At 44.2% G+C, this 26,788-nt stretch overlaps 1 long non-coding RNA gene and 1 pseudogene across 40 annotated transcripts; both read left to right on the top strand.

Moving 5' to 3' along the window:
• Nucleotides 1-927: 927 nt before the first annotated feature.
• On the top strand, nucleotides 928-25,754 carry Gm3287. Of its 40 annotated transcripts, none has more exons than XR_003951042.1 (10): nucleotides 928-1,910; nucleotides 2,311-4,478; nucleotides 4,568-4,696; nucleotides 5,097-7,479; nucleotides 7,894-8,014; nucleotides 8,613-13,068; nucleotides 13,492-13,580; nucleotides 22,308-22,456; nucleotides 24,241-24,334; nucleotides 25,223-25,754. It is a non-coding gene; the product is annotated as a predicted gene 3287 (long non-coding RNA). The 40 variants fall into 40 exon arrangements; XR_003951068.1 differs by lacking the exons at nucleotides 13,492-13,580; nucleotides 22,308-22,456; nucleotides 24,241-24,334; nucleotides 25,223-25,754 and having other exon boundaries at nucleotides 5,097-5,287; nucleotides 7,351-7,479; nucleotides 7,894-7,982; ... (2 more) ...; nucleotides 10,686-10,774; nucleotides 12,940-13,295; XR_003951064.1 differs by lacking the exons at nucleotides 13,492-13,580; nucleotides 22,308-22,456; nucleotides 24,241-24,334; nucleotides 25,223-25,754 and having other exon boundaries at nucleotides 7,894-7,982; nucleotides 8,613-8,719; nucleotides 10,143-10,271; ... (1 more) ...; nucleotides 11,405-11,511; nucleotides 12,940-13,295.
• On the top strand, nucleotides 16,811-17,738 carry Gm8194 (predicted gene 8194; annotated as a pseudogene).
• Nucleotides 25,755-26,788: the final 1,034 nt, after the last annotated feature.

The following is a 26,788-nucleotide window of genomic DNA, read 5'->3' as shown; positions in this document are numbered from 1 at the left end:
GTTCCTAAGTATGTATCAAGGCTAACAGAAAACTTGGTCTGTTCCCTGAGGATGATGCTCACTTGTCCAGAAAAGACAGACCTTAGATGCTCTGTGGCCTAATGCTTCTGTCTGAGAAGAATATGCTTTAACAAAAAGAACAGCAACAATACAAAACACAAAGAGAGGGGGAGAGTGCCACATGTGTTTGTTCTGGCATTCAAGGGAAATGATGGCAGCCATGACTTTGAAGTAGGCTGTTTTCTTCTTTCAGGCCCACTGAGATCCATCTCCTGGCTTCTCCTCTGCCCACAAGCATGCAGTTGCATTTATCCCCCTGCTTCACACAGACTCATCAAGTCTCCCCAGGGTTTTTAAGGTGCTGAAATGATTCTCACACTTCCACAGAAAACATTTACACACACATACATACTGGGAGTGGGGAATAAAAAAAGTGAAAAAAGGAAGCAAAGAAGAAAAAAAGAAAAGGAAGGAAGGAAAAAGAGAAGGAAGAAAGGAAAAAAGGAAGGAAGGAAGCCCTAGGAAGGCAAATTCTTCAAGCACAACTCTTTCAGAAGACTTCCCAGGATGGTTCCATCTGGGAAATTAGATCTGGAGGACAGTGGGCAACCCCTAGTCACTGAACACCCTCCATCTACTGCATTCCTTCAGTTCACCATTAGCAAAATAGCAGCACAGAAGAGCTTCTTGCAAATGGAATGGAAGGCACTTGAGGCTGCAGCCACCTGAGGGGCTCAATGCAGAAGCACACAGAGAGCTCGCCTGGCTCCTTTGGTAACATGGATCCTTCTATTAAGCAATAACTTCAGTCTGGGCCATCTGTGCCCATAGCTGCTTTGAGCTTTAGAGTCCTGATAACTTTCCTTGTTTCTGTCCCCTGAGGATGACTCTCACTTCTCTAGAAAAATCAGTCCTCAGTTGCCCTGTGGCTTACTGCTTCTGTCTGAGGAAATCTCAAAATCTTCTCTCTCTTCCCTCTACCCTGCTAAAAACAAATAAGTTTGGGGTCACAATAAAAGAGACCACCACTCTAACTGAAGTTTCTGGACAAGGCAGTCCAAACATTTCTATGTAAACACTATCTAATGATTATAACAATACATAGAAAATCTTTCACTACAGCTCACCATAAAGAGTACGGAACAATTTCTGAGCAATAACACAACACATCAAGAGGACAAAGGGAAGGAGATGTGTGGGCATCTCCATCTTAACATCCCACCTTCTGAGAATTGATGCCCCTCTCCCTACCATTTCTGGTCTCAACAGTAATGGCATTCGGGGTAGATATAAGAGCTTTGACTTTTAGTCACTAAGAAGAATAGAGGTGGACCATTTTCTGTGGAAGTGTGAGAAGCATTTTGGTACCTCCAAAAGCTCTCTGGGGAGACTTGATGAGCCTGAATGAGAGGGACAAGAGGCCTGCAGGCCTGTGGGCAGGTGAGAACCCAGGAGATGGATCTCAGTGGGCCTCAAAGGAGCAAACAACCTACTTCAAATTCATGGCGGCCATCATCCCTCTTGATCACGCCCATCGAATAAGACTTCCCCCACCTCTCCTCTTAACCCTCTCCACCCCCTCCATCAACTCTGAGAAGAGATGGTTCAAACATCCAAGCCCTGGGTTGAGATCAAGCAGGCACACAGTCCCCTTTTTAGATGGTTGTTCTGAGATGCCTATGAGTTCAGGAGGTGCAGTCACAGCCCTATCTCCAAACACATGGGCCTTATCTCCTACCCCACCTCAGACTACTAACTCTATCAATTTTCTTCAATTCCAGCTGCAAGGTGCTCAGTGTTGTGACAAGCTGTGGGTCCTCAAAGCTGAGTACTGAAGGCTGATTTCTGCTTCTGTTTTCAAGCCTTTCTGGACCCACTGAGGGAAGACATTTTGTTGCTTGAATTCAGAGGTCAACGTTTGTTTGTCTTTTTTCATACTGACCTTTTTAAAATGACATTCCTGCACTGCAGTAAATTTCCTTTTCCTTTCTCATTAACACTCATCCCTGTCACATGCAGACATTTGATATGTGTTAAGTGTACAGTGCACATTGTGAGTGCTTCTTCTAACTTTTTCTGTCCAAATTCTCCTATCTTTGTCATTAAACTTTATTTTAAGTGTATAGGCATGTTCTTTTTCTGTGAAATTCTCCTCAACATGATTTGCTCTAAAATTTCCCCTGCTTCACTCGCTCTCCTTCTGCTTTTTAAGAGCTGTTATGGATTCTGCTCTAGCTCCCAACAAGGTCCAGTTGTGCTCTATTGCTTAGAATTCTCAACCTTATTAAGTCTTACATTCTGTCTTCTCAGGAGAAAGACAAGGGTGTTCCAGTGGCCAGCATCCTCCTTCCTCCTGATTTTTCATAACAAGTGGTCATTTCACACAGAAATCCTGGGAGGTGAGCTGTAAAGAATAAGCTTGGATGGACAAGTGAGTGGCCTCTCGGCTTTGGGTGGGGGACACTGGTCCCTACTCTGGAGGAAAAAGCTGACATAGACAGGTAAAATTTCCCTAAAGTGACTTAAAGAGAACTGGGAACATCTATGTTGAAAGATAATTTGGTCTGCTGTAGCATCAACAGCCGCAGCAGCAGCAGCAACAACAATACCATACACAAAGAGAGACAGAAGAGTGCCACATGTGTTTGTTTTGGCACACTGGGCAATATTTAATCCATTTAGGGAGACTCAGAACTGATAAAGTGGGAACGGGGATCTGGGGATTGAGACTCTTTCCTAGGAACTGAAGAAAACTGATAGTAGTCTGAGGTAGGGTAGGAGATAGGCCTGTGTGTTCTGGAGACAGGGCTGTGACTGCACCTGCTGGACTTGCCAGTCAGGTTGACCATCTGGAAAAGGTGACTGTGTGCCAGTTGATCTCAACCCAGGGCTTGGATGTTTGAACCATCTCTTCTCAGAGTTGATGTAGGAGTGGAGAGGGGCGAGAGGAGAGATGGGGAGTCTTACTAGATGGCGCATTCAAGGGAAATGATGGCAGCCATGACTTTGAAGTAGGCTGTTTTCTTCTTTCAGGCCCACTGAGATCCATCTCCTGGCTTCTCATCTGCCCACAAGCATGCAGTTGCATTTATCCCCCTGCTTCACACAGACTCATCAAGCCTCCCCAGGGAGTTTTTAAGGTGCTGAAATGATTCTCACACTTCCACAGAAAACATTTACACACACATACATACTGGGAGGGGGGAATAAAAAAAGTGAAAAAAGGAAGCAAAGAAGTAAAAAAGAAAAGGAAGGAAGGAAAAAGGGAAGGAAGAAAGGAAAAAAGGAAGGAAGGAAGGAAGCCCTAGGAAGGCAAATTCTTCAAGCACAACTCTTTCAGAAGACTTTGGAGGATGGTTCCATCTGGGAAACTAGATCTGGAGGAGAGTGGGCAACCCCTAGTCACTGCACACCCTCTGTCTCCTGCATTCCTTCACTTCACCATTAGCACCATGGCAGCACAGAAGTGCTTCTTGCAAATGGAATGGAAGGCACTTGAGGCTGCAGCCACCTGAGGGGCTCAATGCAGAAGCACACAGAGAGCTCAGCCTGGGCCTTTGGGAACATGGATCCTTCTGTTAACCAATAACTTCAGTCTTGGCCATCTGTGCCCATAGCTGCTTTGAGCTTTAGAATCCTGATACCTTTCCTTGTTTCTGTCCCCTGAGGATGACTCTCACTTCTTTAGAAAAATCAGTCCTTAGTTTCCCTGTGGCTTACTGCTTCTGTCTGAGGAAATCTCAAAATCTTCTCTCTCTTCCCTCTACCCTGCTAAAAACAAATAAGTTTGGGGTCACAATAAAAGAGACCACCACTCTAACTGAAGTTTCTGGACAAGGCAGTCCAAACATTTCTATGTAAACACTATCTAATGATTATAACAATACATAGAAAATCTTTCACTACAGCTCACCATAAAGAGTACGGAACAATTTCTGAGCAATAACACAACACATCAAGAGGACAAAGGGAAGGAGATGTGTGGGCATCTCCATCTTAACATCCCACCTTCTGAGAATTGATGCCCCTCTCCCTACCATTTCTGGTCTCAACAGTAATGGCATTCGGGGTAGATATAAGAGCTTTGACTTTTAGTCACTAAGAAGAATAGAGGTGGGCCATTTTCTGTGGAAGTGTGAGAAGCATTTTGGTACCTCTAAAAGCTCTCTGGGGAGACTTGATGAGCCTGAATGAGAGGGACAAGAGGCCTGCAGGCCTGTGGGCAGGTGAGAACCCAGGAGATGGATCTCAGTGGGCCTCAAAGGAGCAAACAACCTACTTCAAATTCATGGCGGCCATCATCCCTCTTGATCACGCCCATCGAATAAGACTTCCCCCACCTCTCCTCTTAACCCTCTCCACCCCCTCCATCAACTCTGAGAAGAGATGGTTCAAACATCCAAGCCCTGGGTTGAGATCAAGCAGGCACACAGTCCCCTTTTTAGATGGTTGTTCTGAGTTGCCTATGAGTTCAGGAGGTGCAGTCACAGCCCTATCTCCAAACACATGGGCCTTATCTCCTACCCCACCTCAGACTACTAACTCTATCAATTTTCTTCAATTCCAGCTGCAAGGTGCTCAGTGTTGTGACAAGCTGTGGGTCCTCAAAGCTGAGTACTGAAGGCTGATTTCTGCTTCTGTTTTCAAGCCTTTCTGGACCCACTGAGGGAAGACATTTTGTTGCTTGAATTCAGAGGTCAACGTTTGTTTGTCTTTTTTCATACTGACCTTTTTAAAATGACATTCCTGCACTGCAGTAAATTTCCTTTTCCTTTCTCATTAACACTCATCCCTGTCACATGCAGACATTTGATATGTGTTAAGTGTACAGTGCACATTGTGAGTGCTTCTTCTAACTTTTTCTGTCCAAATTCTCCTATCTTTGTCATTAAACTTTATTTTAAGTGTATAGGCATGTTCTTTTTCTGTGAAATTCTCCTCAACATGATTTGCTCTAAAATTTCCCCTGCTTCACTCGCTCTCCTTCTGCTTTTTAAGAGCTGTTATGGATTCTGCTCTAGCTCCCAACAAGGTCCAGTTGTGCTCTATTGCTTAGAATTCTCAACCTTATTAAGTCTTACATTCTGTCTTCTCAGGAGAAAGACAAGGGTGTTCCAGTGGCCAGCATCCTCCTTCCTCCTGATTTTTCATAACAAGTGGTCATTTCACACAGAAATCCTGGGAGGTGAGCTGTAAAGAATAAGCTTGGATGGACAAGTGAGTGGCCTCTCGGCTTTGGGTGGGGGACACTGGTCCCTACTCTGGAGGAAAAAGCTGACATAGACAGGTAAAATTTCCCTAAAGTGACTTAAAGAGAACTGGGAACATCTATGTTGAAAGATAATTTGGTCTGCTGTAGCATCAACAGCCGCAGCAGCAGCAGCAACAACAATACCATACACAAAGAGAGACAGAAGAGTGCCACATGTGTTTGTTTTGGCACACTGGGCAATATTTAATCCATTTAGGGAGACTCAGAACTGATAAAGTGGGAACGGGGATCTGGGGATTGAGACTCTTTCCTAGGAACTGAAGAAAACTGATAGTAGTCTGAGGTAGGGTAGGAGATAGGCCTGTGTGTTCTGGAGACAGGGCTGTGACTGCACCTGCTGGACTTGCCAGTCAGGTTGACCATCTGGAAAAGGTGACTGTGTGCCAGTTGATCTCAACCCAGGGCTTGGATGTTTGAACCATCTCTTCTCAGAGTTGATGTAGGAGTGGAGAGGGGCGAGAGGAGAGATGGGGAGTCTTACTAGATGGCGCATTCAAGGGAAATGATGGCAGCCATGACTTTGAAGTAGGCTGTTTTCTTCTTTCAGGCCCACTGAGATCCATCTCCTGGCTTCTCATCTGCCCACAAGCATGCAGTTGCATTTATCCCCCTGCTTCACACAGACTCATCAAGCCTCCCCAGGGAGTTTTTAAGGTGCTGAAATGATTCTCACACTTCCACAGAAAACATTTACACACACATACATACTGGGAGGGGGGAATAAAAAAAGTGAAAAAAGGAAGCAAAGAAGTAAAAAAGAAAAGGAAGGAAGGAAAAAGGGAAGGAAGAAAGGAAAAAAGGAAGGAAGGAAGGAAGCCCTAGGAAGGCAAATTCTTCAAGCACAACTCTTTCAGAAGACTTTGGAGGATGGTTCCATCTGGGAAACTAGATCTGGAGGAGAGTGGGCAACCCCTAGTCACTGCACACCCTCTGTCTCCTGCATTCCTTCACTTCACCATTAGCACCATGGCAGCACAGAAGTGCTTCTTGCAAATGGAATGGAAGGCACTTGAGGCTGCAGCCACCTGAGGGGCTCAATGCAGAAGCACACAGAGAGCTCAGCCTGGGCCTTTGGGAACATGGATCCTTCTGTTAACCAATAACTTCAGTCTTGGCCATCTGTGCCCATAGCTGCTTTGAGCTTTAGAATCCTGATACCTTTCCTTGTTTCTGTCCCCTGAGGATGACTCTCACTTCTTTAGAAAAATCAGTCCTTAGTTTCCCTGTGGCTTACTGCTTCTGTCTGAGGAAATCTCAAAATCTTCTCTCTCTTCCCTCTACCCTGCTAAAAACAAATAAGTTTGGGGTCACAATAAAAGAGACCACCACTCTAACTGAAGTTTCTGGACAAGGCAGTCCAAACATTTCTATGTAAACACTATCTAATGATTATAACAATACATAGAAAATCTTTCACTACAGCTCACCATAAAGAGTACGGAACAATTTCTGAGCAATAACACAACACATCAAGAGGACAAAGGGAAGGAGATGTGTGGGCATCTCCATCTTAACATCCCACCTTCTGAGAATTGATGCCCCTCTCCCTACCATTTCTGGTCTCAACAGTAATGGCATTCGGGGTAGATATAAGAGCTTTGACTTTTAGTCACTAAGAAGAATAGAGGTGGGCCATTTTCTGTGGAAGTGTGAGAAGCATTTTGGTACCTCTAAAAGCTCTCTGGGGAGACTTGATGAGCCTGAATGAGAGGGACAAGAGGCCTGCAGGCCTGTGGGCAGGTGAGAACCCAGGAGATGGATCTCAGTGGGCCTCAAAGGAGCAAACAACCTACTTCAAAGTCATGGCGGCCATCATCCCTCTTGATCACGCCCATCAAATAAGACTCCCCTACCTCTCCTCTTAACCCTCTCCACCCCCTCCATCAACTCTGAGAAGAGATGGTTCAAACATCCAAGCCCTGGGTTGAGATCAAGCAGGCACACAGTCCCCTTTTTAGATGGTCGTCCTGACTTGCCTATGATTTCAGGAGGTGTAGTCACAGCCCTATCTCCAAACACATGGGCCTTATCTCCTACCCCACCTCAGACTACTAACTATCAATTTTCTTCAATTCCAGCTGCAAGGTGCTCAGTGTTGTGACAAGCTGTGTGTCCTCAAAGCTGAGTACTGAAGGTTGATTTCTGCTTCTGTTTTCAAGCCTTTCTGGACCCACTGAGGGAAGACATTTTGTTGCTTGAATTCAGAGGTCAACGTTTGTTTGTCTTTTTTCATACTGACCTTTTTTAAAGGCAGTTTTTTAAATGACATTCCTGCACTGCAGTAAATTTCCTTTTCCTTTCTCATTAACACTCATCCCTGTCACATGCAGACATTTGATATGTGTTAAGTGTACAGTGCACATTGTGAGTGCTTCTTCTAACTTTTTCTGTCCAAATTCTCCTATCTTTGTCATTAAACTTTATTTTAAGAGTATAGGCATGTTCTTTTTCTGTGAAATTCCCCTCAACACGATTTGCTCTAAAATTTCCCCTGCTTCACTTGCTCTCCTTCTGCTTATTAAGAGCTGTTATGGATTCTGCTCTAGCTCCCAACAAAGTCCAGTTGTGCTCTATTGCTTAGAATTCTCAACCTTATTAAGTCTTACATTCTGTCTTCTCAGGAGAAAGACAAGGGTGTTCCAGTGGCCAGCATCCTCCTTCCACCTTATTTTTCATAACAAGTGGTCATTTCACACAGAAATCCTGGGAGGTGAGCTGTAAAGAATAACCTTGGATGGACAAGTGAGTGGCCCCTCGGCTTTGGGTGGGGGACACTGGTTCCTACTCGAGGAAAAAGCTGACATAGACTGGTAAAATGTCCCTAAAGTGACTTAAAGTGAACTGGGAACATCTATGTTGAAAGATAATTTGGTCTGCTGTAACAACAACAGCAGCAGCAGCAGCAACAACAATACCATACACAAAGAGAGACAGAAGACTGCCACATGTGTTTGTTTTGGCACACTGGGCAATATTTGATCCATTTAGGGAAACTCAGAACTGATAAAGTGGGAACGGGGATCTGGGGATTGAGACTCTTTCCTAGGAACTGAAGAAAACTGATAGTAGTCTGAGGTAGGGTAGGAGATAAGGCCTGTGTGTACTGGAGACAGGGCTGTGACTGCACCTGCTGGACTTGCCAGTCAGGTTGACCATCTGGAAAAGGTGACTGTGTGCCAGTTGATCTCAACCCAGGGCTTGGATGTTTGAACCATCTCTTCTCAGAGTTGATGTAGGGGTGGAGAGGGGCGAGAGGAGAGATGGGGAGTCTTACTAGATGGCGCATTCAAGGGAAATGATGGCAGCCATGACTTTGAAGTAGGCTGTTTTCTTCTTTCAGGCCCACTGAGATCCATCTCCTGGCTTCTCCTCTGCCCACAAGCATGCAGTTGCATTTATCCCCCTGCTTCACACAGACTCATCAAGCCTCCCCAGGGAGTTTTTAAGGTGCTGAAATGATTCTCACACTTCCACAGAAAACATTTACACACACATACATACTGGGAGTGGGAAATAAAAAAAGTGAAAAAAGGAAGCAAAGAAGTAAAAAAGAAAAGGAAGGAAGGAAAAAGGGAAGGAAGAAAGGAAAAAAGGAAGGAAGGACGGAAACCCTAGGAAGGCAAATTCTTCAAGCACAACTCTTTCAGAAGACTTTGCAGGATGGTTCCATCTGGGAAACTAGATCTGGAGGAGAGTGGGCAACCCCTAGTCACTGCACACCCTCTGTCTCCTGCATTCCTTCACTTCACCATTAGCACCATGGCAGCACAGAAGTGCTTCTTGCAAATGGAATGGAAGGCACTTGAGGCTGCAGCCACCTGAGGGGCTCAATGCAGAAGCACACAGAGAGCTCAGCCTGGGCCTTTGGGAACAGGATCCTCCTGTTAACCAATAACTTCAGTCTTGGCCATCTGTGCCCATAGCTGCTTTGAGCTTTAGAATCCTGATACCTTTCCTTGTTTCTGTCCCCTGAGGATGACTCTCACTTCTTTAGAAAAATCAGTCCTTAGTTTCCCTGTGGCTTACTGCTTCTGTCTGAGGAAATCTCAAAATCTTCTCTCTCTTCCCTCTACCCTGCTAAAAACAAATAAGTTTGGGGTCACAATAAAAGAGACCACCACTCTAACTGAAGTTTCTGGACAAGGCAGTCCAAACATTTCTATGTAAACACTATCTAATGATTATAACAATACATAGAAAATCTTTCACTACAGCTCACCATAAAGAGTACGGAACAATTTCTGAGCAATAACACAACACATCAAGAGGACAAAGGGAAGGAGATGTGTGGGCATCTCCATCTTAACATCCCACCTTCTGAGAATTGATGCCCCTCTCCCTACCATTTCTGGTCTCAACAGTAATGGCATTCGGGGTAGATATAAGAGCTTTGACTTTTAGTCACTAAGAAGAATAGAGGTGGACCATTTTCTGTGGAAGTGTGAGAAGCATTTTGGTACCTCCAAAAGCTCTCTGGGGAGACTTGATGAGCCTGAATGAGAGGGACAAGAGGCCTGCAGGCCTGTGGGCAGGTGAGAACCCAGGAGATGGATCTCAGTGGGCCTCAAAGGAGCAAACAACCTACTTCAAAGTCATGGCGGCCATCATCCCTCTTGATCACGCCCATCAAATAAGACTCCCCTACCTCTCCTCTTAACCCTCTCCACCCCCTCCATCAACTCTGAGAAGAGATGGTTCAAACATCCAAGCCCTGGGTTGAGATCAAGCAGGCACACAGTCCCCTTTTTAGATGGTCGTCCTGAGTTGCCTATGAGTTCAGGAGGTGCAGTCACAGCCCTATCTCCAAACACATGGGCCTTATCTCCTACCCCACCTCAGACTACTAACTATCAATTTTCTTCAATTCCAGCTGCAAGGTGCTCAGTGTTGTGACAAGCTGTGGGTCCTCAAAGCTGAGTACTGAAGGCTGATTTCTGCTTCTGTTTTCAAGCCTTGCTGGACCCACTGAGGGAAGACATTTTGTTGCTTGAATTCAGAGGTCAACATTTGTTTGTCTTTTTTCATACTGACCTTTTTTAAAGGCAGTTTTTTAAATGACATTCCTGCACTGCAGTAAACTTTCTTTTCCTTTCTCATTAACACACATCCCTGTCACATGCAGACATTTGATATGTGTTAAGTGTACAGTGCACATTGTGAGTGCTTCTTCTAACTTTTTCTGTCCAAATTCTCCTATCTTTGTCATTAAACTTTATTTTAAGTGTATAGGCATGTTCTTTTTCTGTGAAATTCCCCTCAACACGATTTGCTCTAAAATTTCCCCTGCTTCACTTGCTCTCCTTCTGCTTTTTAAGAGCTGTTATGGATTCTGCTCTAGCTCCCAACAAAGTCCAGTTGTGCTCTATTGCTTAGAATTCTCAACCTTATTAAGTCTTACATTCTGTCTTCTCAGGAGAAAGACAAGGGTGTTCCAGTGGCCAGCATCCTCCTTCCACCTGATTTTTCATAACAAGTGGTCATTTCACACAGAAATCCTGGGAGGTGAGCTGTAAAGAATAAGCTTGGATGGACAAGTGAGTGGCCCCTCGGCTTTGGGTGGGCGACACTGGTTCCTACTCGAGGAAAAAGCTGACATAGACAGGTAAAATTTCCCTAAAGTGACTGAAAGAGAACTGGGAACATCTATGTTGAAAGATAATTTGGTCTGCTGTAACAACAACAGCAGCATCAGCAGCAACAACAATACCATACACAAAGAGAGACAGAAGAGTGCCACATGTGTTTGTTTTGGCACACTGGGCAATATTTGATTCATTTAGGGAAACTCAGAACTGATAAACTGGGAACGGGGATCTGGGGATTGAGACTCTTTCCTAGGAACTGAAGAAAACTGATAGTAGTCTGAGGTAGGGTAGGAGATAAGGCCTGTGTGTACTGGAGACAGGGCTGTGACTGCACCTGCTGGACTTGCCAGTCAGGTTGACCATCTGGAAAAGGTGACTGTGTGCCAGTTGATCTCAACCCAGGGCTTGGATGTTTGAACCATCTCTTCTCAGAGTTGATGTAGGGGTGGAGAGGGGCGAGAGGAGAGATGGGGAGTCTTACAAGATGGCACATTCAAGGGAAATGATGGCAGCCATGACTTTGAAGTAGGCTGTTTTCTTCTTTCAGGCCCACTGAGATCCATCTCCTGGCTTCTCTTCTGCCCACAAGCATGCAGTTGCATTTATCCCCCTGCTTCACACAGACTCATCAAGCCTCCCCAGGGAGTTTTTAAGGTGCTGAAATGATTCTCACACTTCCACAGAAAACATTTACACACACATACATACTGGGAGTGGGGAATAAAAAAAGTGAAAAAAGGAAGCAAAGAAGAAAAAAAGAAAAGGAAGGAAGGAAAAAGGGAAGGAAGAAAGGAAAAAAGGAAGGAATGAAGGAAGCCCTAGGAAGGCAAATTCTTCAAGCACAACTCTTTCAGAAGACTTTGCAGGATGGTTCCATCTGGGAAACTAGATCTGGAGGACAGTGGGCAACCCCTAGTCACTGCACACCATCTGTCTCCTGCATTCCTTCACTTCACCATTAGCACCATGGCAGCACAGAAGTGCTTCTTGCAAATGGAACGGAAGGCACTTGAGGCTGCAGCCACCTGAGGGGCTCAATGCAGAAGCACACAGAGAGCTTGCCTGGCTCCTTTGGGAACATGGATCCTTCTATTAACCTATAACTTCAGTCTTGGCCATCTGTGCCCAGAGCTGCTTTGAGCATTAGAGTCCTCATAACTTTCCTTGTTTCTGTCCCCTGAGGATGACTCTCACTTCTCTAGAATAATCCGTCCTTAGTTGCCCCGTGGCTTACTGCTTCTGTCTGAGAAAAGTCTCAAAATCTTCTCTCTCTTCCCTCTACCCTGCTAAAAACAAATAAGTTTGGGGTCACAATAAAAGAGACCACCAATCTAACTGAAGTTTCTGGACAAGGCAGTCCAAACATTTCTATGTAAACACTATCTAATGATTATAACAATACATAGAAAATCTTTCAATACAGCTCACCATAAAGAGTACGGAACAATTTCTGAGCAATAACACAACACATCAAGAGGACAAAGGGAAGGAGATGTGTGGGCATCTCCATCTTAACATCCCACCTTCTGAGAATTGATGCCCCTCTCCCTTCCATTTCTGGTCTCAACAGTAATGGCATTCGGGGTAGATATAAGAGCTTTGACTTTTAGTCACTAAGAAGAATAGATGTGGGCCATTTTCTGTGGAAGTTTGAGAAGCAATTTGGTACCTCCAAAAGCTCTCTGGGGAGACTTGATGAGCCTGAATGAGAGGGACGAGAGGTCTGCAGGCCTGTGGGCAGGTGAGAACCCAGGAGATGGATCTCAGTTGGCCTCAAAGGAGCAAACAACCTACTTCAAAGTCATGGCGGCCATCATCCCTCTTGATCACGCCCATCGAATAAGACTTCCCCCACCTCTCCTCTTAACCCTCTCCACCCCCTCCATCAACTCTGAGAAGAGATGGTTCAAACATCCAAGCCCTGGGTTGAGATCAAGCAGGCACACAGTCCCCTTTTTAGATGGTCGTCCTGAGTTGCCTATGAGTTCAGGAGGTGCAGTCACAGCCCTATCTCCAAACACATGGGCCTTATCTCCTACCCCACCTCAGACTACTAACTCTATCAATTTTATTCAATTCCAGCTGCAAGGTGCTCAGTGTTGTGACAAGCTGTGGGTCCTCAAAGCTGAGTACTGAAGGCTGATTTCTGCTTCTGTTTTCAAGCCTTTCTGGACCCACTGAGGGAAGACATTTTGTTGCTTGAATTCAGAGGTCAACATTTGTTTGTCTTTTTTCATACTGACCTTTTTTAAAGGCAGTTTTTTAAATGACATTCCTGCACTGCAGTAAATTTTCTTTTCCTTTCTCATTAACACTCATCCCTGTCACATGCAGACATTTGATATGTGTTAAGTGTACAGTGCACATTGTGAGTGCTTCTTCTAACTTTTTCTGTCCAAATTCTCCTATCTGTGTCATTAAACTTTATTTTAAGTGTATAGGCATGTTCTTTTTCTGTGAAATTCTCCTCAACACGATTTGCTCTAAAATTTCCCCTGCTTCACTTGCTCTCCTTCTGCTTTTTAAGAGCTGTTATGGATTCTGCTCTAGCTCCCAACAAGGTCCAGTTGTGCTCTATTGCTTAGAATTCTCAACCTTATTAAGTCTTACATTCTGAATTTAATTGCTTCTCAGGAGAAAGACAAGGGTGTTCCAGTGGTCAGCATCCTCCTTCCACCTTATTTTTCATAACAAGTGGTCATTTCACACAGAAATCCTGGGAGGTGAGCTGTAAAGAATAAGCTTGGATGGACAAATGAGTGGCCCCTCGGCTTTGGGTGGGGGACACTGGTTCCTACTCGAGGAAAAAGCTGACATAGACTGGTAAAATTTCCCTAAAGTGACTGAAAGAGAACTGGGAACATCTATGTTGAAAGATAATTTGGTCTGCTGTAACAACAACAGCAGCATCAGCAGCAACAACAATACCATACACAAAGAGAGACAGAAGAGTGCCACATGTGTTTGTTTTGGCACACTGGGCAATATTTGATTCATTTAGGGAAACTCAGAACTGATAAAGTGGGAACGGGGATCTGGGCATTGTGCCTCTTTCCTAGGAACTGAAGAAAACTGATAGTAGTCTGAGGTAGGGTAGGAGATAAGGCCTGTGTGTTCTGGAGACAGGGCTGTGACTGCACCTGCTGGACTTGCCAGTCAGGTTGACCATCTGGAAAAGGTGACTGTGTGCCAGTTGATCTCAACCCAGGGCTTGGATGTTTGAACCATCTCTTCTCAGAGTTGATGTAGGGGTGGAGAGGGGCGAGAGGAGAGATGGGGAGTCTTACTAGATGGCGCATTCAAGGGAAATGATGGCAGCCATGACTTTGAAGTAGGCTGTTTTCTTCTTTCAGGCCCACTGAGATCCATCTCCTGGCTTCTCCTCTGCCCACAAGCATGCAGTTGCATTTATCCCCCTGCTTCACACAGACTCATCAAGCCTCCCCAGGGAGTTTTTAAGGTGCTGAAATGATTCTCACACTTCCACAGAAAACATTTACACACACATACATACTGGGAGTGGGGAATAAAAAAAGTAAAAAAGGAAGCAACGAAGAAAAAAAGAAAAGGAAGGAAGGAAAAAGGGAAGGAAGAAAGGAAAAAAGGAAGGAAGGAAGGAAGCCCTAGGAAGGCAAATTCTTCAAGCACAACTCTTTCAGAAGACTTTGCAGGATGGTTCCATCTGGGAAACTAGATCTGGAGGAGAGTGGGCAACCCCTAGTCACTGCACACCCTCTGTCTCCTGCATTCCTTCACTTCACCATTAGCACCATGGCAGCACAGAAGTGCTTCTTGCAAATGGAATGGAAGGCACTTGAGGCTGCAGCCACCTGAGGGGCTCAATGCAGAAGCACACAGAGAGCTCGCCTGGCTCCTTTGAGAACATGGATCCTTCTATTAACCAATAACTTCAGTCTTGGCCATCTGTGCCCAGAGCTGCTTTGAGCTTTAGAGTCCTCATAACTTTTCTTGTTTCTGTCCCCTGAGGATGACTCTCACTTTTCTAGAAAATTCCGTCCTTAGTTGCCCTGTGGCTTACTGCTTCTGTCTGAGAAAAGTCTCAAAATCTTCTCTCTCTTCCCTCTACCCTGCTAAAAGCAAATAAGTTTGAGGTCACAATAAAAGAGACCACCACTCTAACTGAAGTTTCTGGACAAGGCAAAACTTTTCTCATTCAAAAGAGTGCGCTCTGAAGAGCAAGCACACCAGGCAAATTGGTGAGTGTGTTAGAAAAAAAAATATCAGGTACATTCTCACATCAACTACTCTTAAAAGCATCGTCTGTACAAAGAAAATGAAGGAAAGGGGAAGGAGCCAGCTTCTTTAGTTATTTAAATTCAGAGAATGTAGCTGGGCCTTTGTGTAAACAAAGGAGGGGGTATTTACCTTAAAGTCTCTAAAGCTGTGGGAAATTAAAAATGAATTCCTTGTCATTAAGGTAAGTTTAACAGTGTTTGTTTAAAAAGACTAATAGTTGCTGTCTCTTACACCCACTCCCACCCACCTTCCCTTCCTCCCTGTCTCCTCCTTCTTCCTGTATTTATTTCTAATCTCACAGAGGACTGGGAAAGCACAGCTCAGCAGGGATCTGATATTTTCCTCACAGAGCAAACTGGCTCTCAGGGCCTTTGTCAGAGTTCTTGTAGTGACTTGGCCAAATCAGTGTCCTCTCTGACTTCATCTTGTCTTCTGCATGCCAGTGTGATCCCTTTCAGCTAACCCTCCACATGCTCTGCTGTCTTCCTAGACACACTGAAAACAGACAATCTCTTAAGGTTCCTCTCTAAATGTTGTTTTTTGGAGGTTTGTTTTTAAATGATATTTTCCGTTCACTTTTGTATTAGCTTTAGGTTTTTGGTTGTTTTTGTTTTGGTTTGTTTTTGTCTTGTTTGAGTATCTGTCTGCTTTCTGATGTCATCTTATCTGAGCCTCCTTTGCTGAGCTACACTCTCAGCCCCAAGATTTTCCTTTCTAAAGCTCTTCCTCTCAGTTATGATGTTGTATCTCAGCAGTAGGGTTCTGCCTAAGACCCTGACCTGACAAGAAAAGGAAGAGGGCAGAACCTGAGGAGGCAAGCCAATAACAGTAAGTAGTTAGAAAGGACTGCCTTTTGACAAACCTCTGGACACTGTTGGGAGCAGATGAAGTCCTGAGTGAATATGTGTTGCAGAAATATCCAAGACCTATGGAAATAGAGGAACCATTGTCCTTTAGCTGAAACCTCTGTAAGCAGAAACTGTTAGCCACAGCCTCCTCTTGCAATATGACTGCTCCCCTATACAGACCTCCTGCCCAGATTGGCTACCCTCCCTCCTCTACAGCTGTCTACAATCAATGCACACTGTTTCCAGGATGCTGCTGGTACATCTGCATCAGAGCCCACTGGCACTTGAGCCCAGCTTTTCTATACAGGGGTCTGTGAACCTGATCTTTCTCCATTCCCTCACAACCCTGGTCAGGTTTCCAGAACCAAGTCATTCAGGTCAAACAGGGCATGCTGTGAGGGAGCTTCTATATTGGGTTGAGGTAAGAAGACAATTCTCATTAGAGTGACACCATCCCATGGGCTGGGGTCCTAGGCTGCACAGGAAGGAGGAAAAAAGGGAGGCCACCAGCACTCTCTGCTTCCTGTGAATGAGATGGGACTGGCTGCCTCAAGCTCCTGTCATCAGATGTGTCCAGAGGGAATCCTGACAATATTGTGTTCATTAGTATATTGGTTACTCCTATGATGTGGGGGGAGGGGCATATAACACCAAAAATTAGTATTGAGTTGGCAGAGGACTAAGGAGGCAGGGAGGTGTAAACAGAAGGGGTAAGGATGAAATATGCATAGAAGAGCAATCCTGCACTTTGGGCTAAAAGGAGAGAAGAAAAGGAATGCAGTTAGGGGGTCCAGGGCAATCCTGTCCATCAGGGAAGTGAAGCACAGAGACTGTGAAAACCAGACCAGCTCTTTTGCTTCTTCTGGAAAACACCAAATGGTTGATGGCGCTTGTATAGGAGGAGGGCCATGGGGACCCGGGGACCCAGGATTAGGAGGCTGCAGAGGATTCCACAGAGGTCTTATGGGCCTCAATCTTGATCAAGGCTATTGCTGTGATCGATGCTATGGGGCTCATGGAGGTAAAGCTGAAGACAAAGAGTGGATCCCCATCACCAAGCTGGCCCACCTGGTTAAGGACATGAAGATGAAGTCCTTGGAAGAGATCTACCTATTCTCCCATAAAGGAGTCTGAGATCATTGACTTTTTTCTGGGTGCATCCCTAAAGGATGAGGTTCTGAAAATCATGCCAGTGCAGAAGCAGACTCAGCAGACTCGGGCTGGCCAGCGGACAGGCATTTGTCCCCATTGGGGACTACAATGGTCATGTTGGTCTTGGTGTTAAGTGCTCCAAGGAGGTTGCCACTGTCATCCAAGGGGCCATCATCTTGGCCAAGCTTTCTGTTGTCCCTGTGAGGAGATGCTACTGGGGGAACAAGATTGGCAAGCCCCACACTGTACTATGCAAGGTGACAGGCAACTTGGCTCTGTGCAGGTGCCTCTCATCCCTGCCCCCAGAGGCACTGGCATTGTCTCTGCTCCCATGCCCAAGAAGCTCCTGATGATGGCTGGTATAGGTGATTACTACATTTCAGCCAGAGGCTGCACTGCCACCCTGGGCAACTTTGCCAAGGCCGCCTTTTGTGCCATTTCTAAGACCAGCAGCTACCTGACCCCCACACTCTGGAAAGAGACTATGTTCACCAAGTCTTCTTATCAGGAATTCACTGGTAAGCTTGTAGAAACCCAGACCAGAGTCTCTGTTAAGAGGATCCAGGCTCCAGCTGTGGCTACCATGTAAGGGTTTTTATACAAGAAAAATAAATGAATTAAGTCCAAAGAAAAAAACCCATAAAAGAAAAAAAGAAAACCAGACCAGCTGTGTTCTTAGGATAGAAAATGAAAGAAGAGGGAATAAGGAGAAAGAGAAGGGGTAGACAAGACAGAGCTATCAGAGGTGCCCTGCTAAAGAGAAGGGGTGGACAAGGCCAGGGGTAGGCAGGGTTGCCCAGAGAAGCTGACACTAAAAGAGAGAAGGGGTGGACGAGACTAGAGCAGAACAGATGTGCTCAGCTAAGCTGACATTGCCAGTGAAGCACAGATAAATGTCAGAAAAGCTCACATTCATGCCCTGAAGACAGACTGGAGATGATGGGGCCCTGCATGCAGGCCTCTATGTCATGTGGCACACTGCTCAAATCTTTCTCCTTTTCATCACCAAGTGCCATTTTAATTGGCTCTTTGTGGACAGGTAGCAAGAAACTAGTCTGTAGGAAAGATCTTTGGCTCTAAAACTACAGTGACAAATGACTGGGGGTGGTTCACTGGTTGAAGCCTTTGCTATACAAATGTAAGCATAAAACATACCACTTGTAGGCATGATGGTTTTGTGCATGGTGTAAAGGTTATCCTTGTGTTATTCAAATGCTGATTTCTCTGCTCTAATAACGTGTTTCAACCCAGACAGGGCCTTGCAATGCTTAGAGCAAGAATCGCAAGTCTCAAGTTTGAGTAAACAATGCTTACCATTTATTCTATGCATTGTCCATAAATGCTGATCACCCAATGGCTGGATAAAAGAAAGAATAGGGCTGGACTTCTCCCATCTAGGGGAAGGAGGAAGGGAGGAAGGGAAGGAGGGACAGAGAGAGAGGGGAGGGAGGGAGGAAAGGAGAGAGACAGGGAAAGAGAGGGGGTGGGAGAGGAGGAGGAAGAGGAGGAGGAGGAAGAGGAGGAGGAAGAAGAGGAGGAGGAAGAGGAGGAGGAGGAAGAGAAGGAGGAGGAAGAGGAGGAGGATAAGGAGGAAAAGGAGAAGCAGGAGGAGAAGGAGTTTTGGAGTTGGAGCCACAAGGAAGGGGTCTAGAGAGTGTCCACGGAAACAATCCTGAATCCCAAAGAGCCAGACCAATAATGAAATACAGAATTGTGGAAACTAGGCTGGAAGGTAGTCAGACTAGCTTAGGGGTTAATTTAAATTATTAAACTTCCCAGATAGTAAGGTGAAGTCTTAAAATAAATCTTAGTTTTTCCATGTGGTTATAGGGAAGTAGCTAGGATAAAGAAATACAGCCACTATAGTAATTCACTGTTAAATTTGTATTAAAAGAATTAATTTTACAACCACTATTCAGATCTCCAGCACCTATGTAAACACTGGCTGGGACTGTACCTCTGACATCCCTGTTACATCCAAAGGGAAAAAAAATCCATCTCTTACATTCTGTCTGCTGCTTCTTGCACAATGCTCCCTGAGCCTTGACAAGGGTGAGCCATCTGTGGGCTTTCTTTGAGCACTGGGTAACCATGCTACCTCAGCAGTGCCTTTGTTTCTGAGTCATCCCACCAGCAGGCACCATCCATTGTCCGTTTTTCTCCATAACTAAGGCAGGCAGCAGCAGTACTAGCAGTGATGGTCTATGTGCATAGGAAGCAGAAATGCTTAGCAGGTAACTTGACCAGTCGATCGCATCCATTGAAAAAGACAACCACAGTTGTTTACCTAGTCGGTCCCCATGAGCCTCCTATCTAGAGGTTTTCCTACTAGCCTAGTGTACCAGATATGAATTCTCACCTATGGAGAGGACCTTAAATCCAATTGTGAAGTTATTGACTGTTCCTTTAATAATCCATGCCACTATTGTATAGGCTGACACATATTCTCTCTCTCTCTCTCTCTCTCTCTCTCTCTCTCTCTCTCTCTCTCTCTCTCTTTCTGTCTCAGTTTTTTGACACAGGGTTTCTCGGTATATCCCTGGCTGTCCTGGAACTCACTCTGTAGACCAGGCTGGCCTCGATCTTAGAAAACTGCCTGCTTCTGCCTCCCAAATGCTGGGTATTAAAGGCATGCGCCTCCACTGTCCAGCTCAGTTGGCACATCTTACCAGATATGTCAAAAGTGTATTAAGCAGGGTCCACAGCCAAGCAGGACAGCTGGCATCAATTCTCCTCCAGCAGCCAGAAGAGATAGCATCTCTGGTACTATGAATATCAGTCAGGAGGGAAGGAGCTTCTAGCTCAGTCCCGTTTTTTTTCCCATGTCCTATAACCAAAGTATGTGGTGCCTGCAGCTATAAGGTCCTACCACTAGTTCTGGTATCCAACTGTATCAGCAATAGTTTTTATTGTTTGGGGCGCATCTTTTGCATCTCTGACCAACAATTCATAAGGAATTAACCCAACGCTAGCACTGAGATTATCAATTAAAAACTACATGGCTTCTGGGCACCCCTTCCCTTGCCCAATGTTAAGAAGCCTGCCTAAAAGAGGAAGCATTATTTCTCCCATGGTTGTTTGAGATTATGTTCAGTCCTTGTCTCTGTTGTTTCTGTGCCCATAGGCAGGAGAAGACAGTGGTGAGAGTAGGGAAATGATGTTACTATGACCCCATAGTTGACAGGAAGCACAGCACACCGAGGGGGCCCAGGGACTGGTCCCCATGGACACACCTTCTGTAACCTATTCCTCTCACTAGGTATGCTCCATGTCCTCCTTTTCACCACCAGATTATGACTCCATCAAGGCTTTAATCCATTCAGTAGGTCAGAGCCTCAGAATCTAAGAGTCTCTAGAAATGCCTTCACAGACAGCCCTGGAATATCTTTTTACTAATCTCTGAGTATTTTTCAATCTTATTAAATTGAAAATCAAGATTAGCCATAGCAAGCTGCTTTATTGTAACTGTCAACATCAGAAGGAAAACAAGACAGTCTTGAAAAATTAACTGTGGTACATCAACAGGAAAATAAATGAGCCACCAAGTCATGGAAAACACAGGGGAATCTTAAATGCATGTTTATATAGTAAAAACAAACAAACAAACAAACAAACAATCTGAAGAAGCAAAGTGTGTAACTGTACTTTTGGCTACTTTATCAGGTTCTTTTCCCTACTACTTTTTTTCTACTCTTATCCCTTCCCACCCCCTAAAACTAGATAGGAAAGGGAGAAGGTTAGAGGGGAAAGAGGACATTGATATCCTTAGACTACTTCCCACTAATTTGGGGCATCCAGTTCCTTGGGGGCAAGTCCAATCTTTCCCTAAGTCAGGATATCTCCAACCAGCAACCAGCAACCAGCAACCAGCAACCAGCAACCAGCAACCAGCAACCAACACAGAACAGCAGCAGCAACAATGGGAGCAGCAACTGCCATCCCCTCTCAAGGCTCTGACATTCTCATACCTTCTCAATAGTACCCATTATTCCATATGCAAACTATTTCCAGCTGGCACAATCATGCCACTGCCAGAGCACAAGACAAATCCTTGTCAGCTGTTGTGGACAATATAAAGCATACCTATATCCCACACCTGGGATTAAAACATAAACATATTTACACAACACTTTTGTGTTTTTAAAGAAATCAAAAATTTCACTACAAAACTCCTATATGCTTTCAACTCTATGATACTCTGGGAAAGGGCAAAATAAAGGCGATAATAAATACATTAGTGGTTGTCGATGAGTTTGTGGAGAAGAAGCGAAGAACCAGAGAGGAGGATTTCTAAAGCCATGGGATGATTTCAAGCATACAGTAATAGAGCATCACACATCCACCAAAATCACTTGTGACACCGAGAGCAAACCATAGATCTCAAAGGTGACTGAGGCTCCACCATGCGAGCACACATACCATGCTGCTGGGATACAGTGGTAATGGGGAAGACTATACAGTTCAGGACATCTGCACTTTCTACTGAATTTAGCTCAGAACCTAAAACTGTCATTTAAAAAATACAAAGCCCAAGCTGGAGAAATGGCTCAGAGGTTAAGAGCAATGGCTGCTGTCAGAGATGACCCAGGTTTGGTTCCCAGCATCTACAACACAGAAGCTCACAATCAGTTCCCTCTTCTGGCCTGTGTGGATGCCCAGCATCCATAGCAACATGCAGGTGAAATATCCATAAGAATAAAATATAGATAATAAATCTTTTCTTAAGAGCTACTTAAAGGAGGAATGTTTCTTTTGATGGTGTAGGTGGGCTGTGTAGCTTTCCAATTTCATTTTTGTTACTCTATACATATTTACAGTTTTATGTGTCTGATTCACTGTGGCCATGCGCATTTCTACTACCTCTGTCTTCCCACTCCTCTGACCCCTTCCTATTTCCCAACTGGTCCCCTTCCTACTTCCAGCTCTTATGATCTTTGCACCAGGTCTTCTGTGCTGGCCCATGGGCATTGGAGGGGAGATAGAGATGCCTCACTTAGGGCTGGAAGGTTCATGTGATTCCCTTTTTATTTTCTTTTGAGTCAACTGTGTAGTCCTGGGTTACCTAGGACTTGCTATCTAAGGCTGGAGACAAACTCACTGAAATCCTCCTGCCTTTGCCTCCCTCTGTAATGAGCTAAGGTTACAGGTTTATCCAAGCATAGCTACATCTCTCTTTTTACAATTTCTTTACAGAGAGTCTACAAACTTGGCTGAGCAGGTAAGAGCTCTTGCTGCTCTTCCAGAGGATCCTGGTTCCATTTCCAGATGCCACATGATGGTTCACGATTGTCTTTAACTCCAGTTCCAGAGGCTCTGACACCTTCTGGCCTTACTGGGGACATGTATGTACTTGCTGCACAGCCAAAATGCCTAAACACACACACACACACAGACACAGACACAGACAGACACAGACACAGACACAGACACACACACACACACTTATAAAATTAAATCTTAAAAAAACAAACAAACAGAGACCTTTTTCACCAAAAGGTTGGGGACACGTTCCAGGTTAAAGTCAGTTGAGGAGATCCTGTAGCCAAATGCAGTGCTGGGCATTTGACTCGCCCTACTCCAGGGGAAATGGGCCATAATATACCATTGCTTGGTCAGTTGTCAAGTTAGAGCAAAACAACATGTTCACAACAATATTGCATCAGTGTCAATCTTGCTGTACCAGCCCAATTTTCCTGTGTTCTGATGGCTAAAGTTTTTTTTTTTTGAGTGACTTTTCCCCACAGCACAGAGTAACTCCCCCCCCATCCAAACTCTGATTACCTCCAAGATTAACAAACACACCCAGAACCTTCCAGAAAAACTGTGCAGGCATTTCAGAAATGTGACATCCACTGAACTGACCAACCCTACTGCCAGATGTTGGGCTGTCTGCTTTCGTAGTTCTGTACTCCCAGGGCTCTCTGTATAATATAATCACACATCACCGGGATCTGGCCTCTAAAATGTCTTCACGATAATTGGTGTGTCTAATGAATTTTCATTGATCAGTTACACTGTACTATTCATACATGAAGATAAATAAAACATGGCTTCTGCCTTCAGGAGGCTTATACTTCTCTTTTAAGAAGCCTGGTTGCAAGGTTTTAAATGCCCAAAAATACAAAGGCACAGGACCTGTTCCAAAGTAGACTGGTTTTAAATTGAGGCCTGTAATATGAATTTACAGCGAAACGTGGACAAAGACTCACTCTGCTACACATCTGTCAGAGTGGATTACACAGACAGCTGCTGCAGACCACTTGTGGGTCTTGTATGTGAAAGCCATGCTCCTTACCATACCTTATTCCTACTGCTGGAATAAAGGCAGGGAAGGGCAAGCTCAGGAGATTCAAGCCTCTCCTGAAATAGAGGAAGCTACAGTAGAGCAGGGTAAGTTGCAGAGGTTGCCAAGGTCAGATAATGAAGAAAAAGATTTTGATGTATTCAGGAGTATGTGTACAGTCTGTGAGAGGGGAACATACTGTCGGAGGGTCATCCAAGGGTCACAGACCCAGAGTGTGGGTTGTGTGCCCTCTTATCAACTCAAGTTGATCATGGTAAATGATGGGAAGGCTTAACCCAGACCCTTCCCATCACTCCAACAACCTCCATTTTAAAAGAAACACAAAGACTTTTATCCAATGAAGAGAAACTAAGTTTTCATGCTTAGCCTGGGGAAACAGAGTTGGAAGAAGTTTCTCCAGCTCATTGTGCTATGGAGGTAAATAGTCCCATGACTCCATGGCTTACTAGACATCTAGCAAGGTGTTTGTGACCTTAAGAATCAGGTCACAATTCTCACACACTCAGAATTGTGTCCCCCATCTAGTATGCCACAAAGATTACATTGACACCAAAAGAAATACAAAAAAATACAGGATGCTCACTCTCAGAACAATGTATAAATGGTTCAAGAGCATTTTTCAAAGTTTGTGAGGTATTATGGGAAAAACAGTCCAAAGTCCCAAACATATAGAATAAAGACTGAAGTGGAACAAACAGAATTTACTGCAGAGTTTGTATGGTTTAGCACATCTTGCAAATGTCTTAGAACAATGTGGCAGACAGATTTCCTAACACTTGACTCATAGAAACCATTCTTTCTTCTCACTATGGCACCTCATAGGATTCTGTTCTCAATGTACTAAAGCTCTCAGATACCAGAGGAACAGAGCTCTTAAGTGATCTTCAAAAGTCACTTAAAGGAAAAGAAATAACTGGTAAGAAAGAAGAGACAACCAATCTTACCTCCTTTGACTAGATTCAACAAAAGCAATTTGATTTTCCTTCCTTCCTTCCTTCCTTCCTTCCTTCCTTCCTTCCTTCCTTCCTTCCTTCCTTCCTTCCTTCCCCTCCCTACCTCTCTCTCTCTTTCTTTCTCTCTCTCTCTCTTTCTTTCTTTCTTTCTTTCTTTCTTTCTTTCTTTCTTTCTTTCTTTCTTTTTTTATCCTTCTAAAAAGTACTAACTTTTGACTAATGTAAAATCAGTATTATATCTTTCTCTTCTAGAACAGTGGGTCTCCGCCTTGCTGATGCTGTGACCCTTTAATACATACAGTTCCCCAAGTTACAGTGACCTGCAAGCATAACATCATTTGATTGTTACTTCATAACTGTAATTTTGCTAATATTATGATTTGTAATGTAAATCTCTGGTATATAGGATATCTGGCATGTGACCCTTAAAGGGATAGTGACACACAGGTTGAGAAGCACTGCTCTAGATCACCTGGTGGGAACAAGGGTCCTGTAATATCGATGTTCTAAGATAAAGGGGATTGAAGAACATTGAGAATGTAGTGGATGTGGCTATGAGCCTGCATTTGGGAGGTGGAGACAGGAGGGCCAGGAGGAGTTTAAGGCTATCTTAAACCTAGATCCCTGTTTATATAAGACCTTATCTCAGAAAATGATTGAAATAAAAAACGTAAAGAACTTAGAAATTTCTATTTAAAAGGAGAATGTACAGACCAAACTAGATGGAGACAGATGGTTCCCTGGCTTTCTAAATGGTCCTCAAGGCTTTTGAAATTGATGATGTAAAGCCTTCCTGAGTGTAGAAACTGTAAGCCATGTGGATTGGGGTCTAATTCTCTTTCATGCCTCAGTGTCACAGGATTTATCAGGACTCCTCATGAACTTAGGAATTCATTTCCAGCCCTCCTGCTGTGTCCCTACTGGAATTGAGTTTCCCCTGGATGGTTCAGGATAGAAGCTCACAGCTTACAAGCAAGATTCCCACTGCTTTCACACACCAAGGCTTGTGCTAGTAATGTCAGCCCGGGTCTGTCCTTTTTAAGGTATTATTTTATGTGTATAGGTACTGTACCCTCCTATATGTTGTGAACCAGGTGTGCGCAGTGCCGTCAGGGGCTAGAACAAGGCAACAAGTGATTGTGAGTTGTCATGTGTGTGCAGGGAGTGGAGCTCGAATCCTCTGGAAGAGCAGCCAAGTGCACTTAACAACTGAGCCATCTCTCCAGCTCCACTGTCCTCCCTAAGATGGAATACTAAAAACCAAAGAGGGAATCAATGATGCAGACTCTTGTAGAAAATATTGAATCCAAAATAGAGGCCCCCTGGATGTTGTGTTTTAACAAGCAGTCATCCAAAAAATAAAGAGAATTTTTCAGCTACCCAAAGGTAGTGCCTTGTAAAAAGAAGGTGTTTTCTTCAATTAAATAAGCAGGCATTCTCTGAGGAAACCTTGGATTGACCCAAAACAATTAACAAGGTGATGTTATTCCTAGAAGTATTGACTCCAGGGGCTGCAAATGACCACACAATGACTGACTTAAGAAGTTGACAGTTAAGAGAGTATTAATTTTTTTTAATTAGAGAAACAATATATATTCAGTATAGACACTTTGGAAAATCAGAAAATAAATCACACTTTTTAATTTGTTTGTTTGTTATTCAACATAGGGTTTCTCTGTGTATCCCTGGCTGACCTGGAACTGGCTGTGTAGACCAGGCTGGCCTTAAACTTATAAATGTCTGCATGTCTCTGCTTTCTGAGGGCTGGGATTAAAGGCATGCAGCATTAACACGATGAACAAACTTTGTTCTAAATATATTTTCAAGGTAAGCATAAAATAAAAGAGATACATTTTTTTGAATCTTTTACCTCCTTTACAGAAATACCGTCATCTCATCTCCTTCTAGCTTTCAAAAATGCCACCGTGCCTTCCTCTGTAGGACATGCACTTGGTAAGGGAATGTTCACTGTTCAGTTTCTCCATCAGTAAGGCACAGGACACACCTCTGTAAGCCATCAAAATCCTTCTCCAGTATTTCCTGTGAGCTAATGACTAGGAGCCAGTTCTTAATGAAACCTGGCCATCTCAGGCTGTGCTACCCACTGAGCAGAAGACTTATTTAAAATAGGGTATTGCCTCAGCATTAAGGCACAATGAGTAAAGGAGAGTGGGGGAAGGGGCGGTCATTATACATGATGTATGTGATGTGTCTGTTTGTAAAACTCTCACTCCCCACAGAAGTGAATTTATTCCAGCACTTTTCACTTGAGTTTGTTAATCATTTCTCCAAGACCATTCTGGTCTTAGGTTTTGTAACCACAAAAAGAGTGTGTTTCTACACAATAGTTTTTGAGATGATATCCTTTTTTTTAAATTTTTTTATTGTTTTTTTTCTTCTTTTTTAATTTACATTTC

The sequence above is a fragment of the Mus musculus genome, chromosome 14, assembly GCF_000001635.26.
Source record: "Mus musculus strain C57BL/6J chromosome 14, GRCm38.p6 C57BL/6J".
NCBI classification, from domain to species: domain Eukaryota; kingdom Metazoa; phylum Chordata; class Mammalia; order Rodentia; family Muridae; genus Mus; species Mus musculus.
The sequence above is the reverse complement of the archived record's forward strand: the minus strand, read 5'-3'. Positions and strand labels throughout refer to the sequence as shown.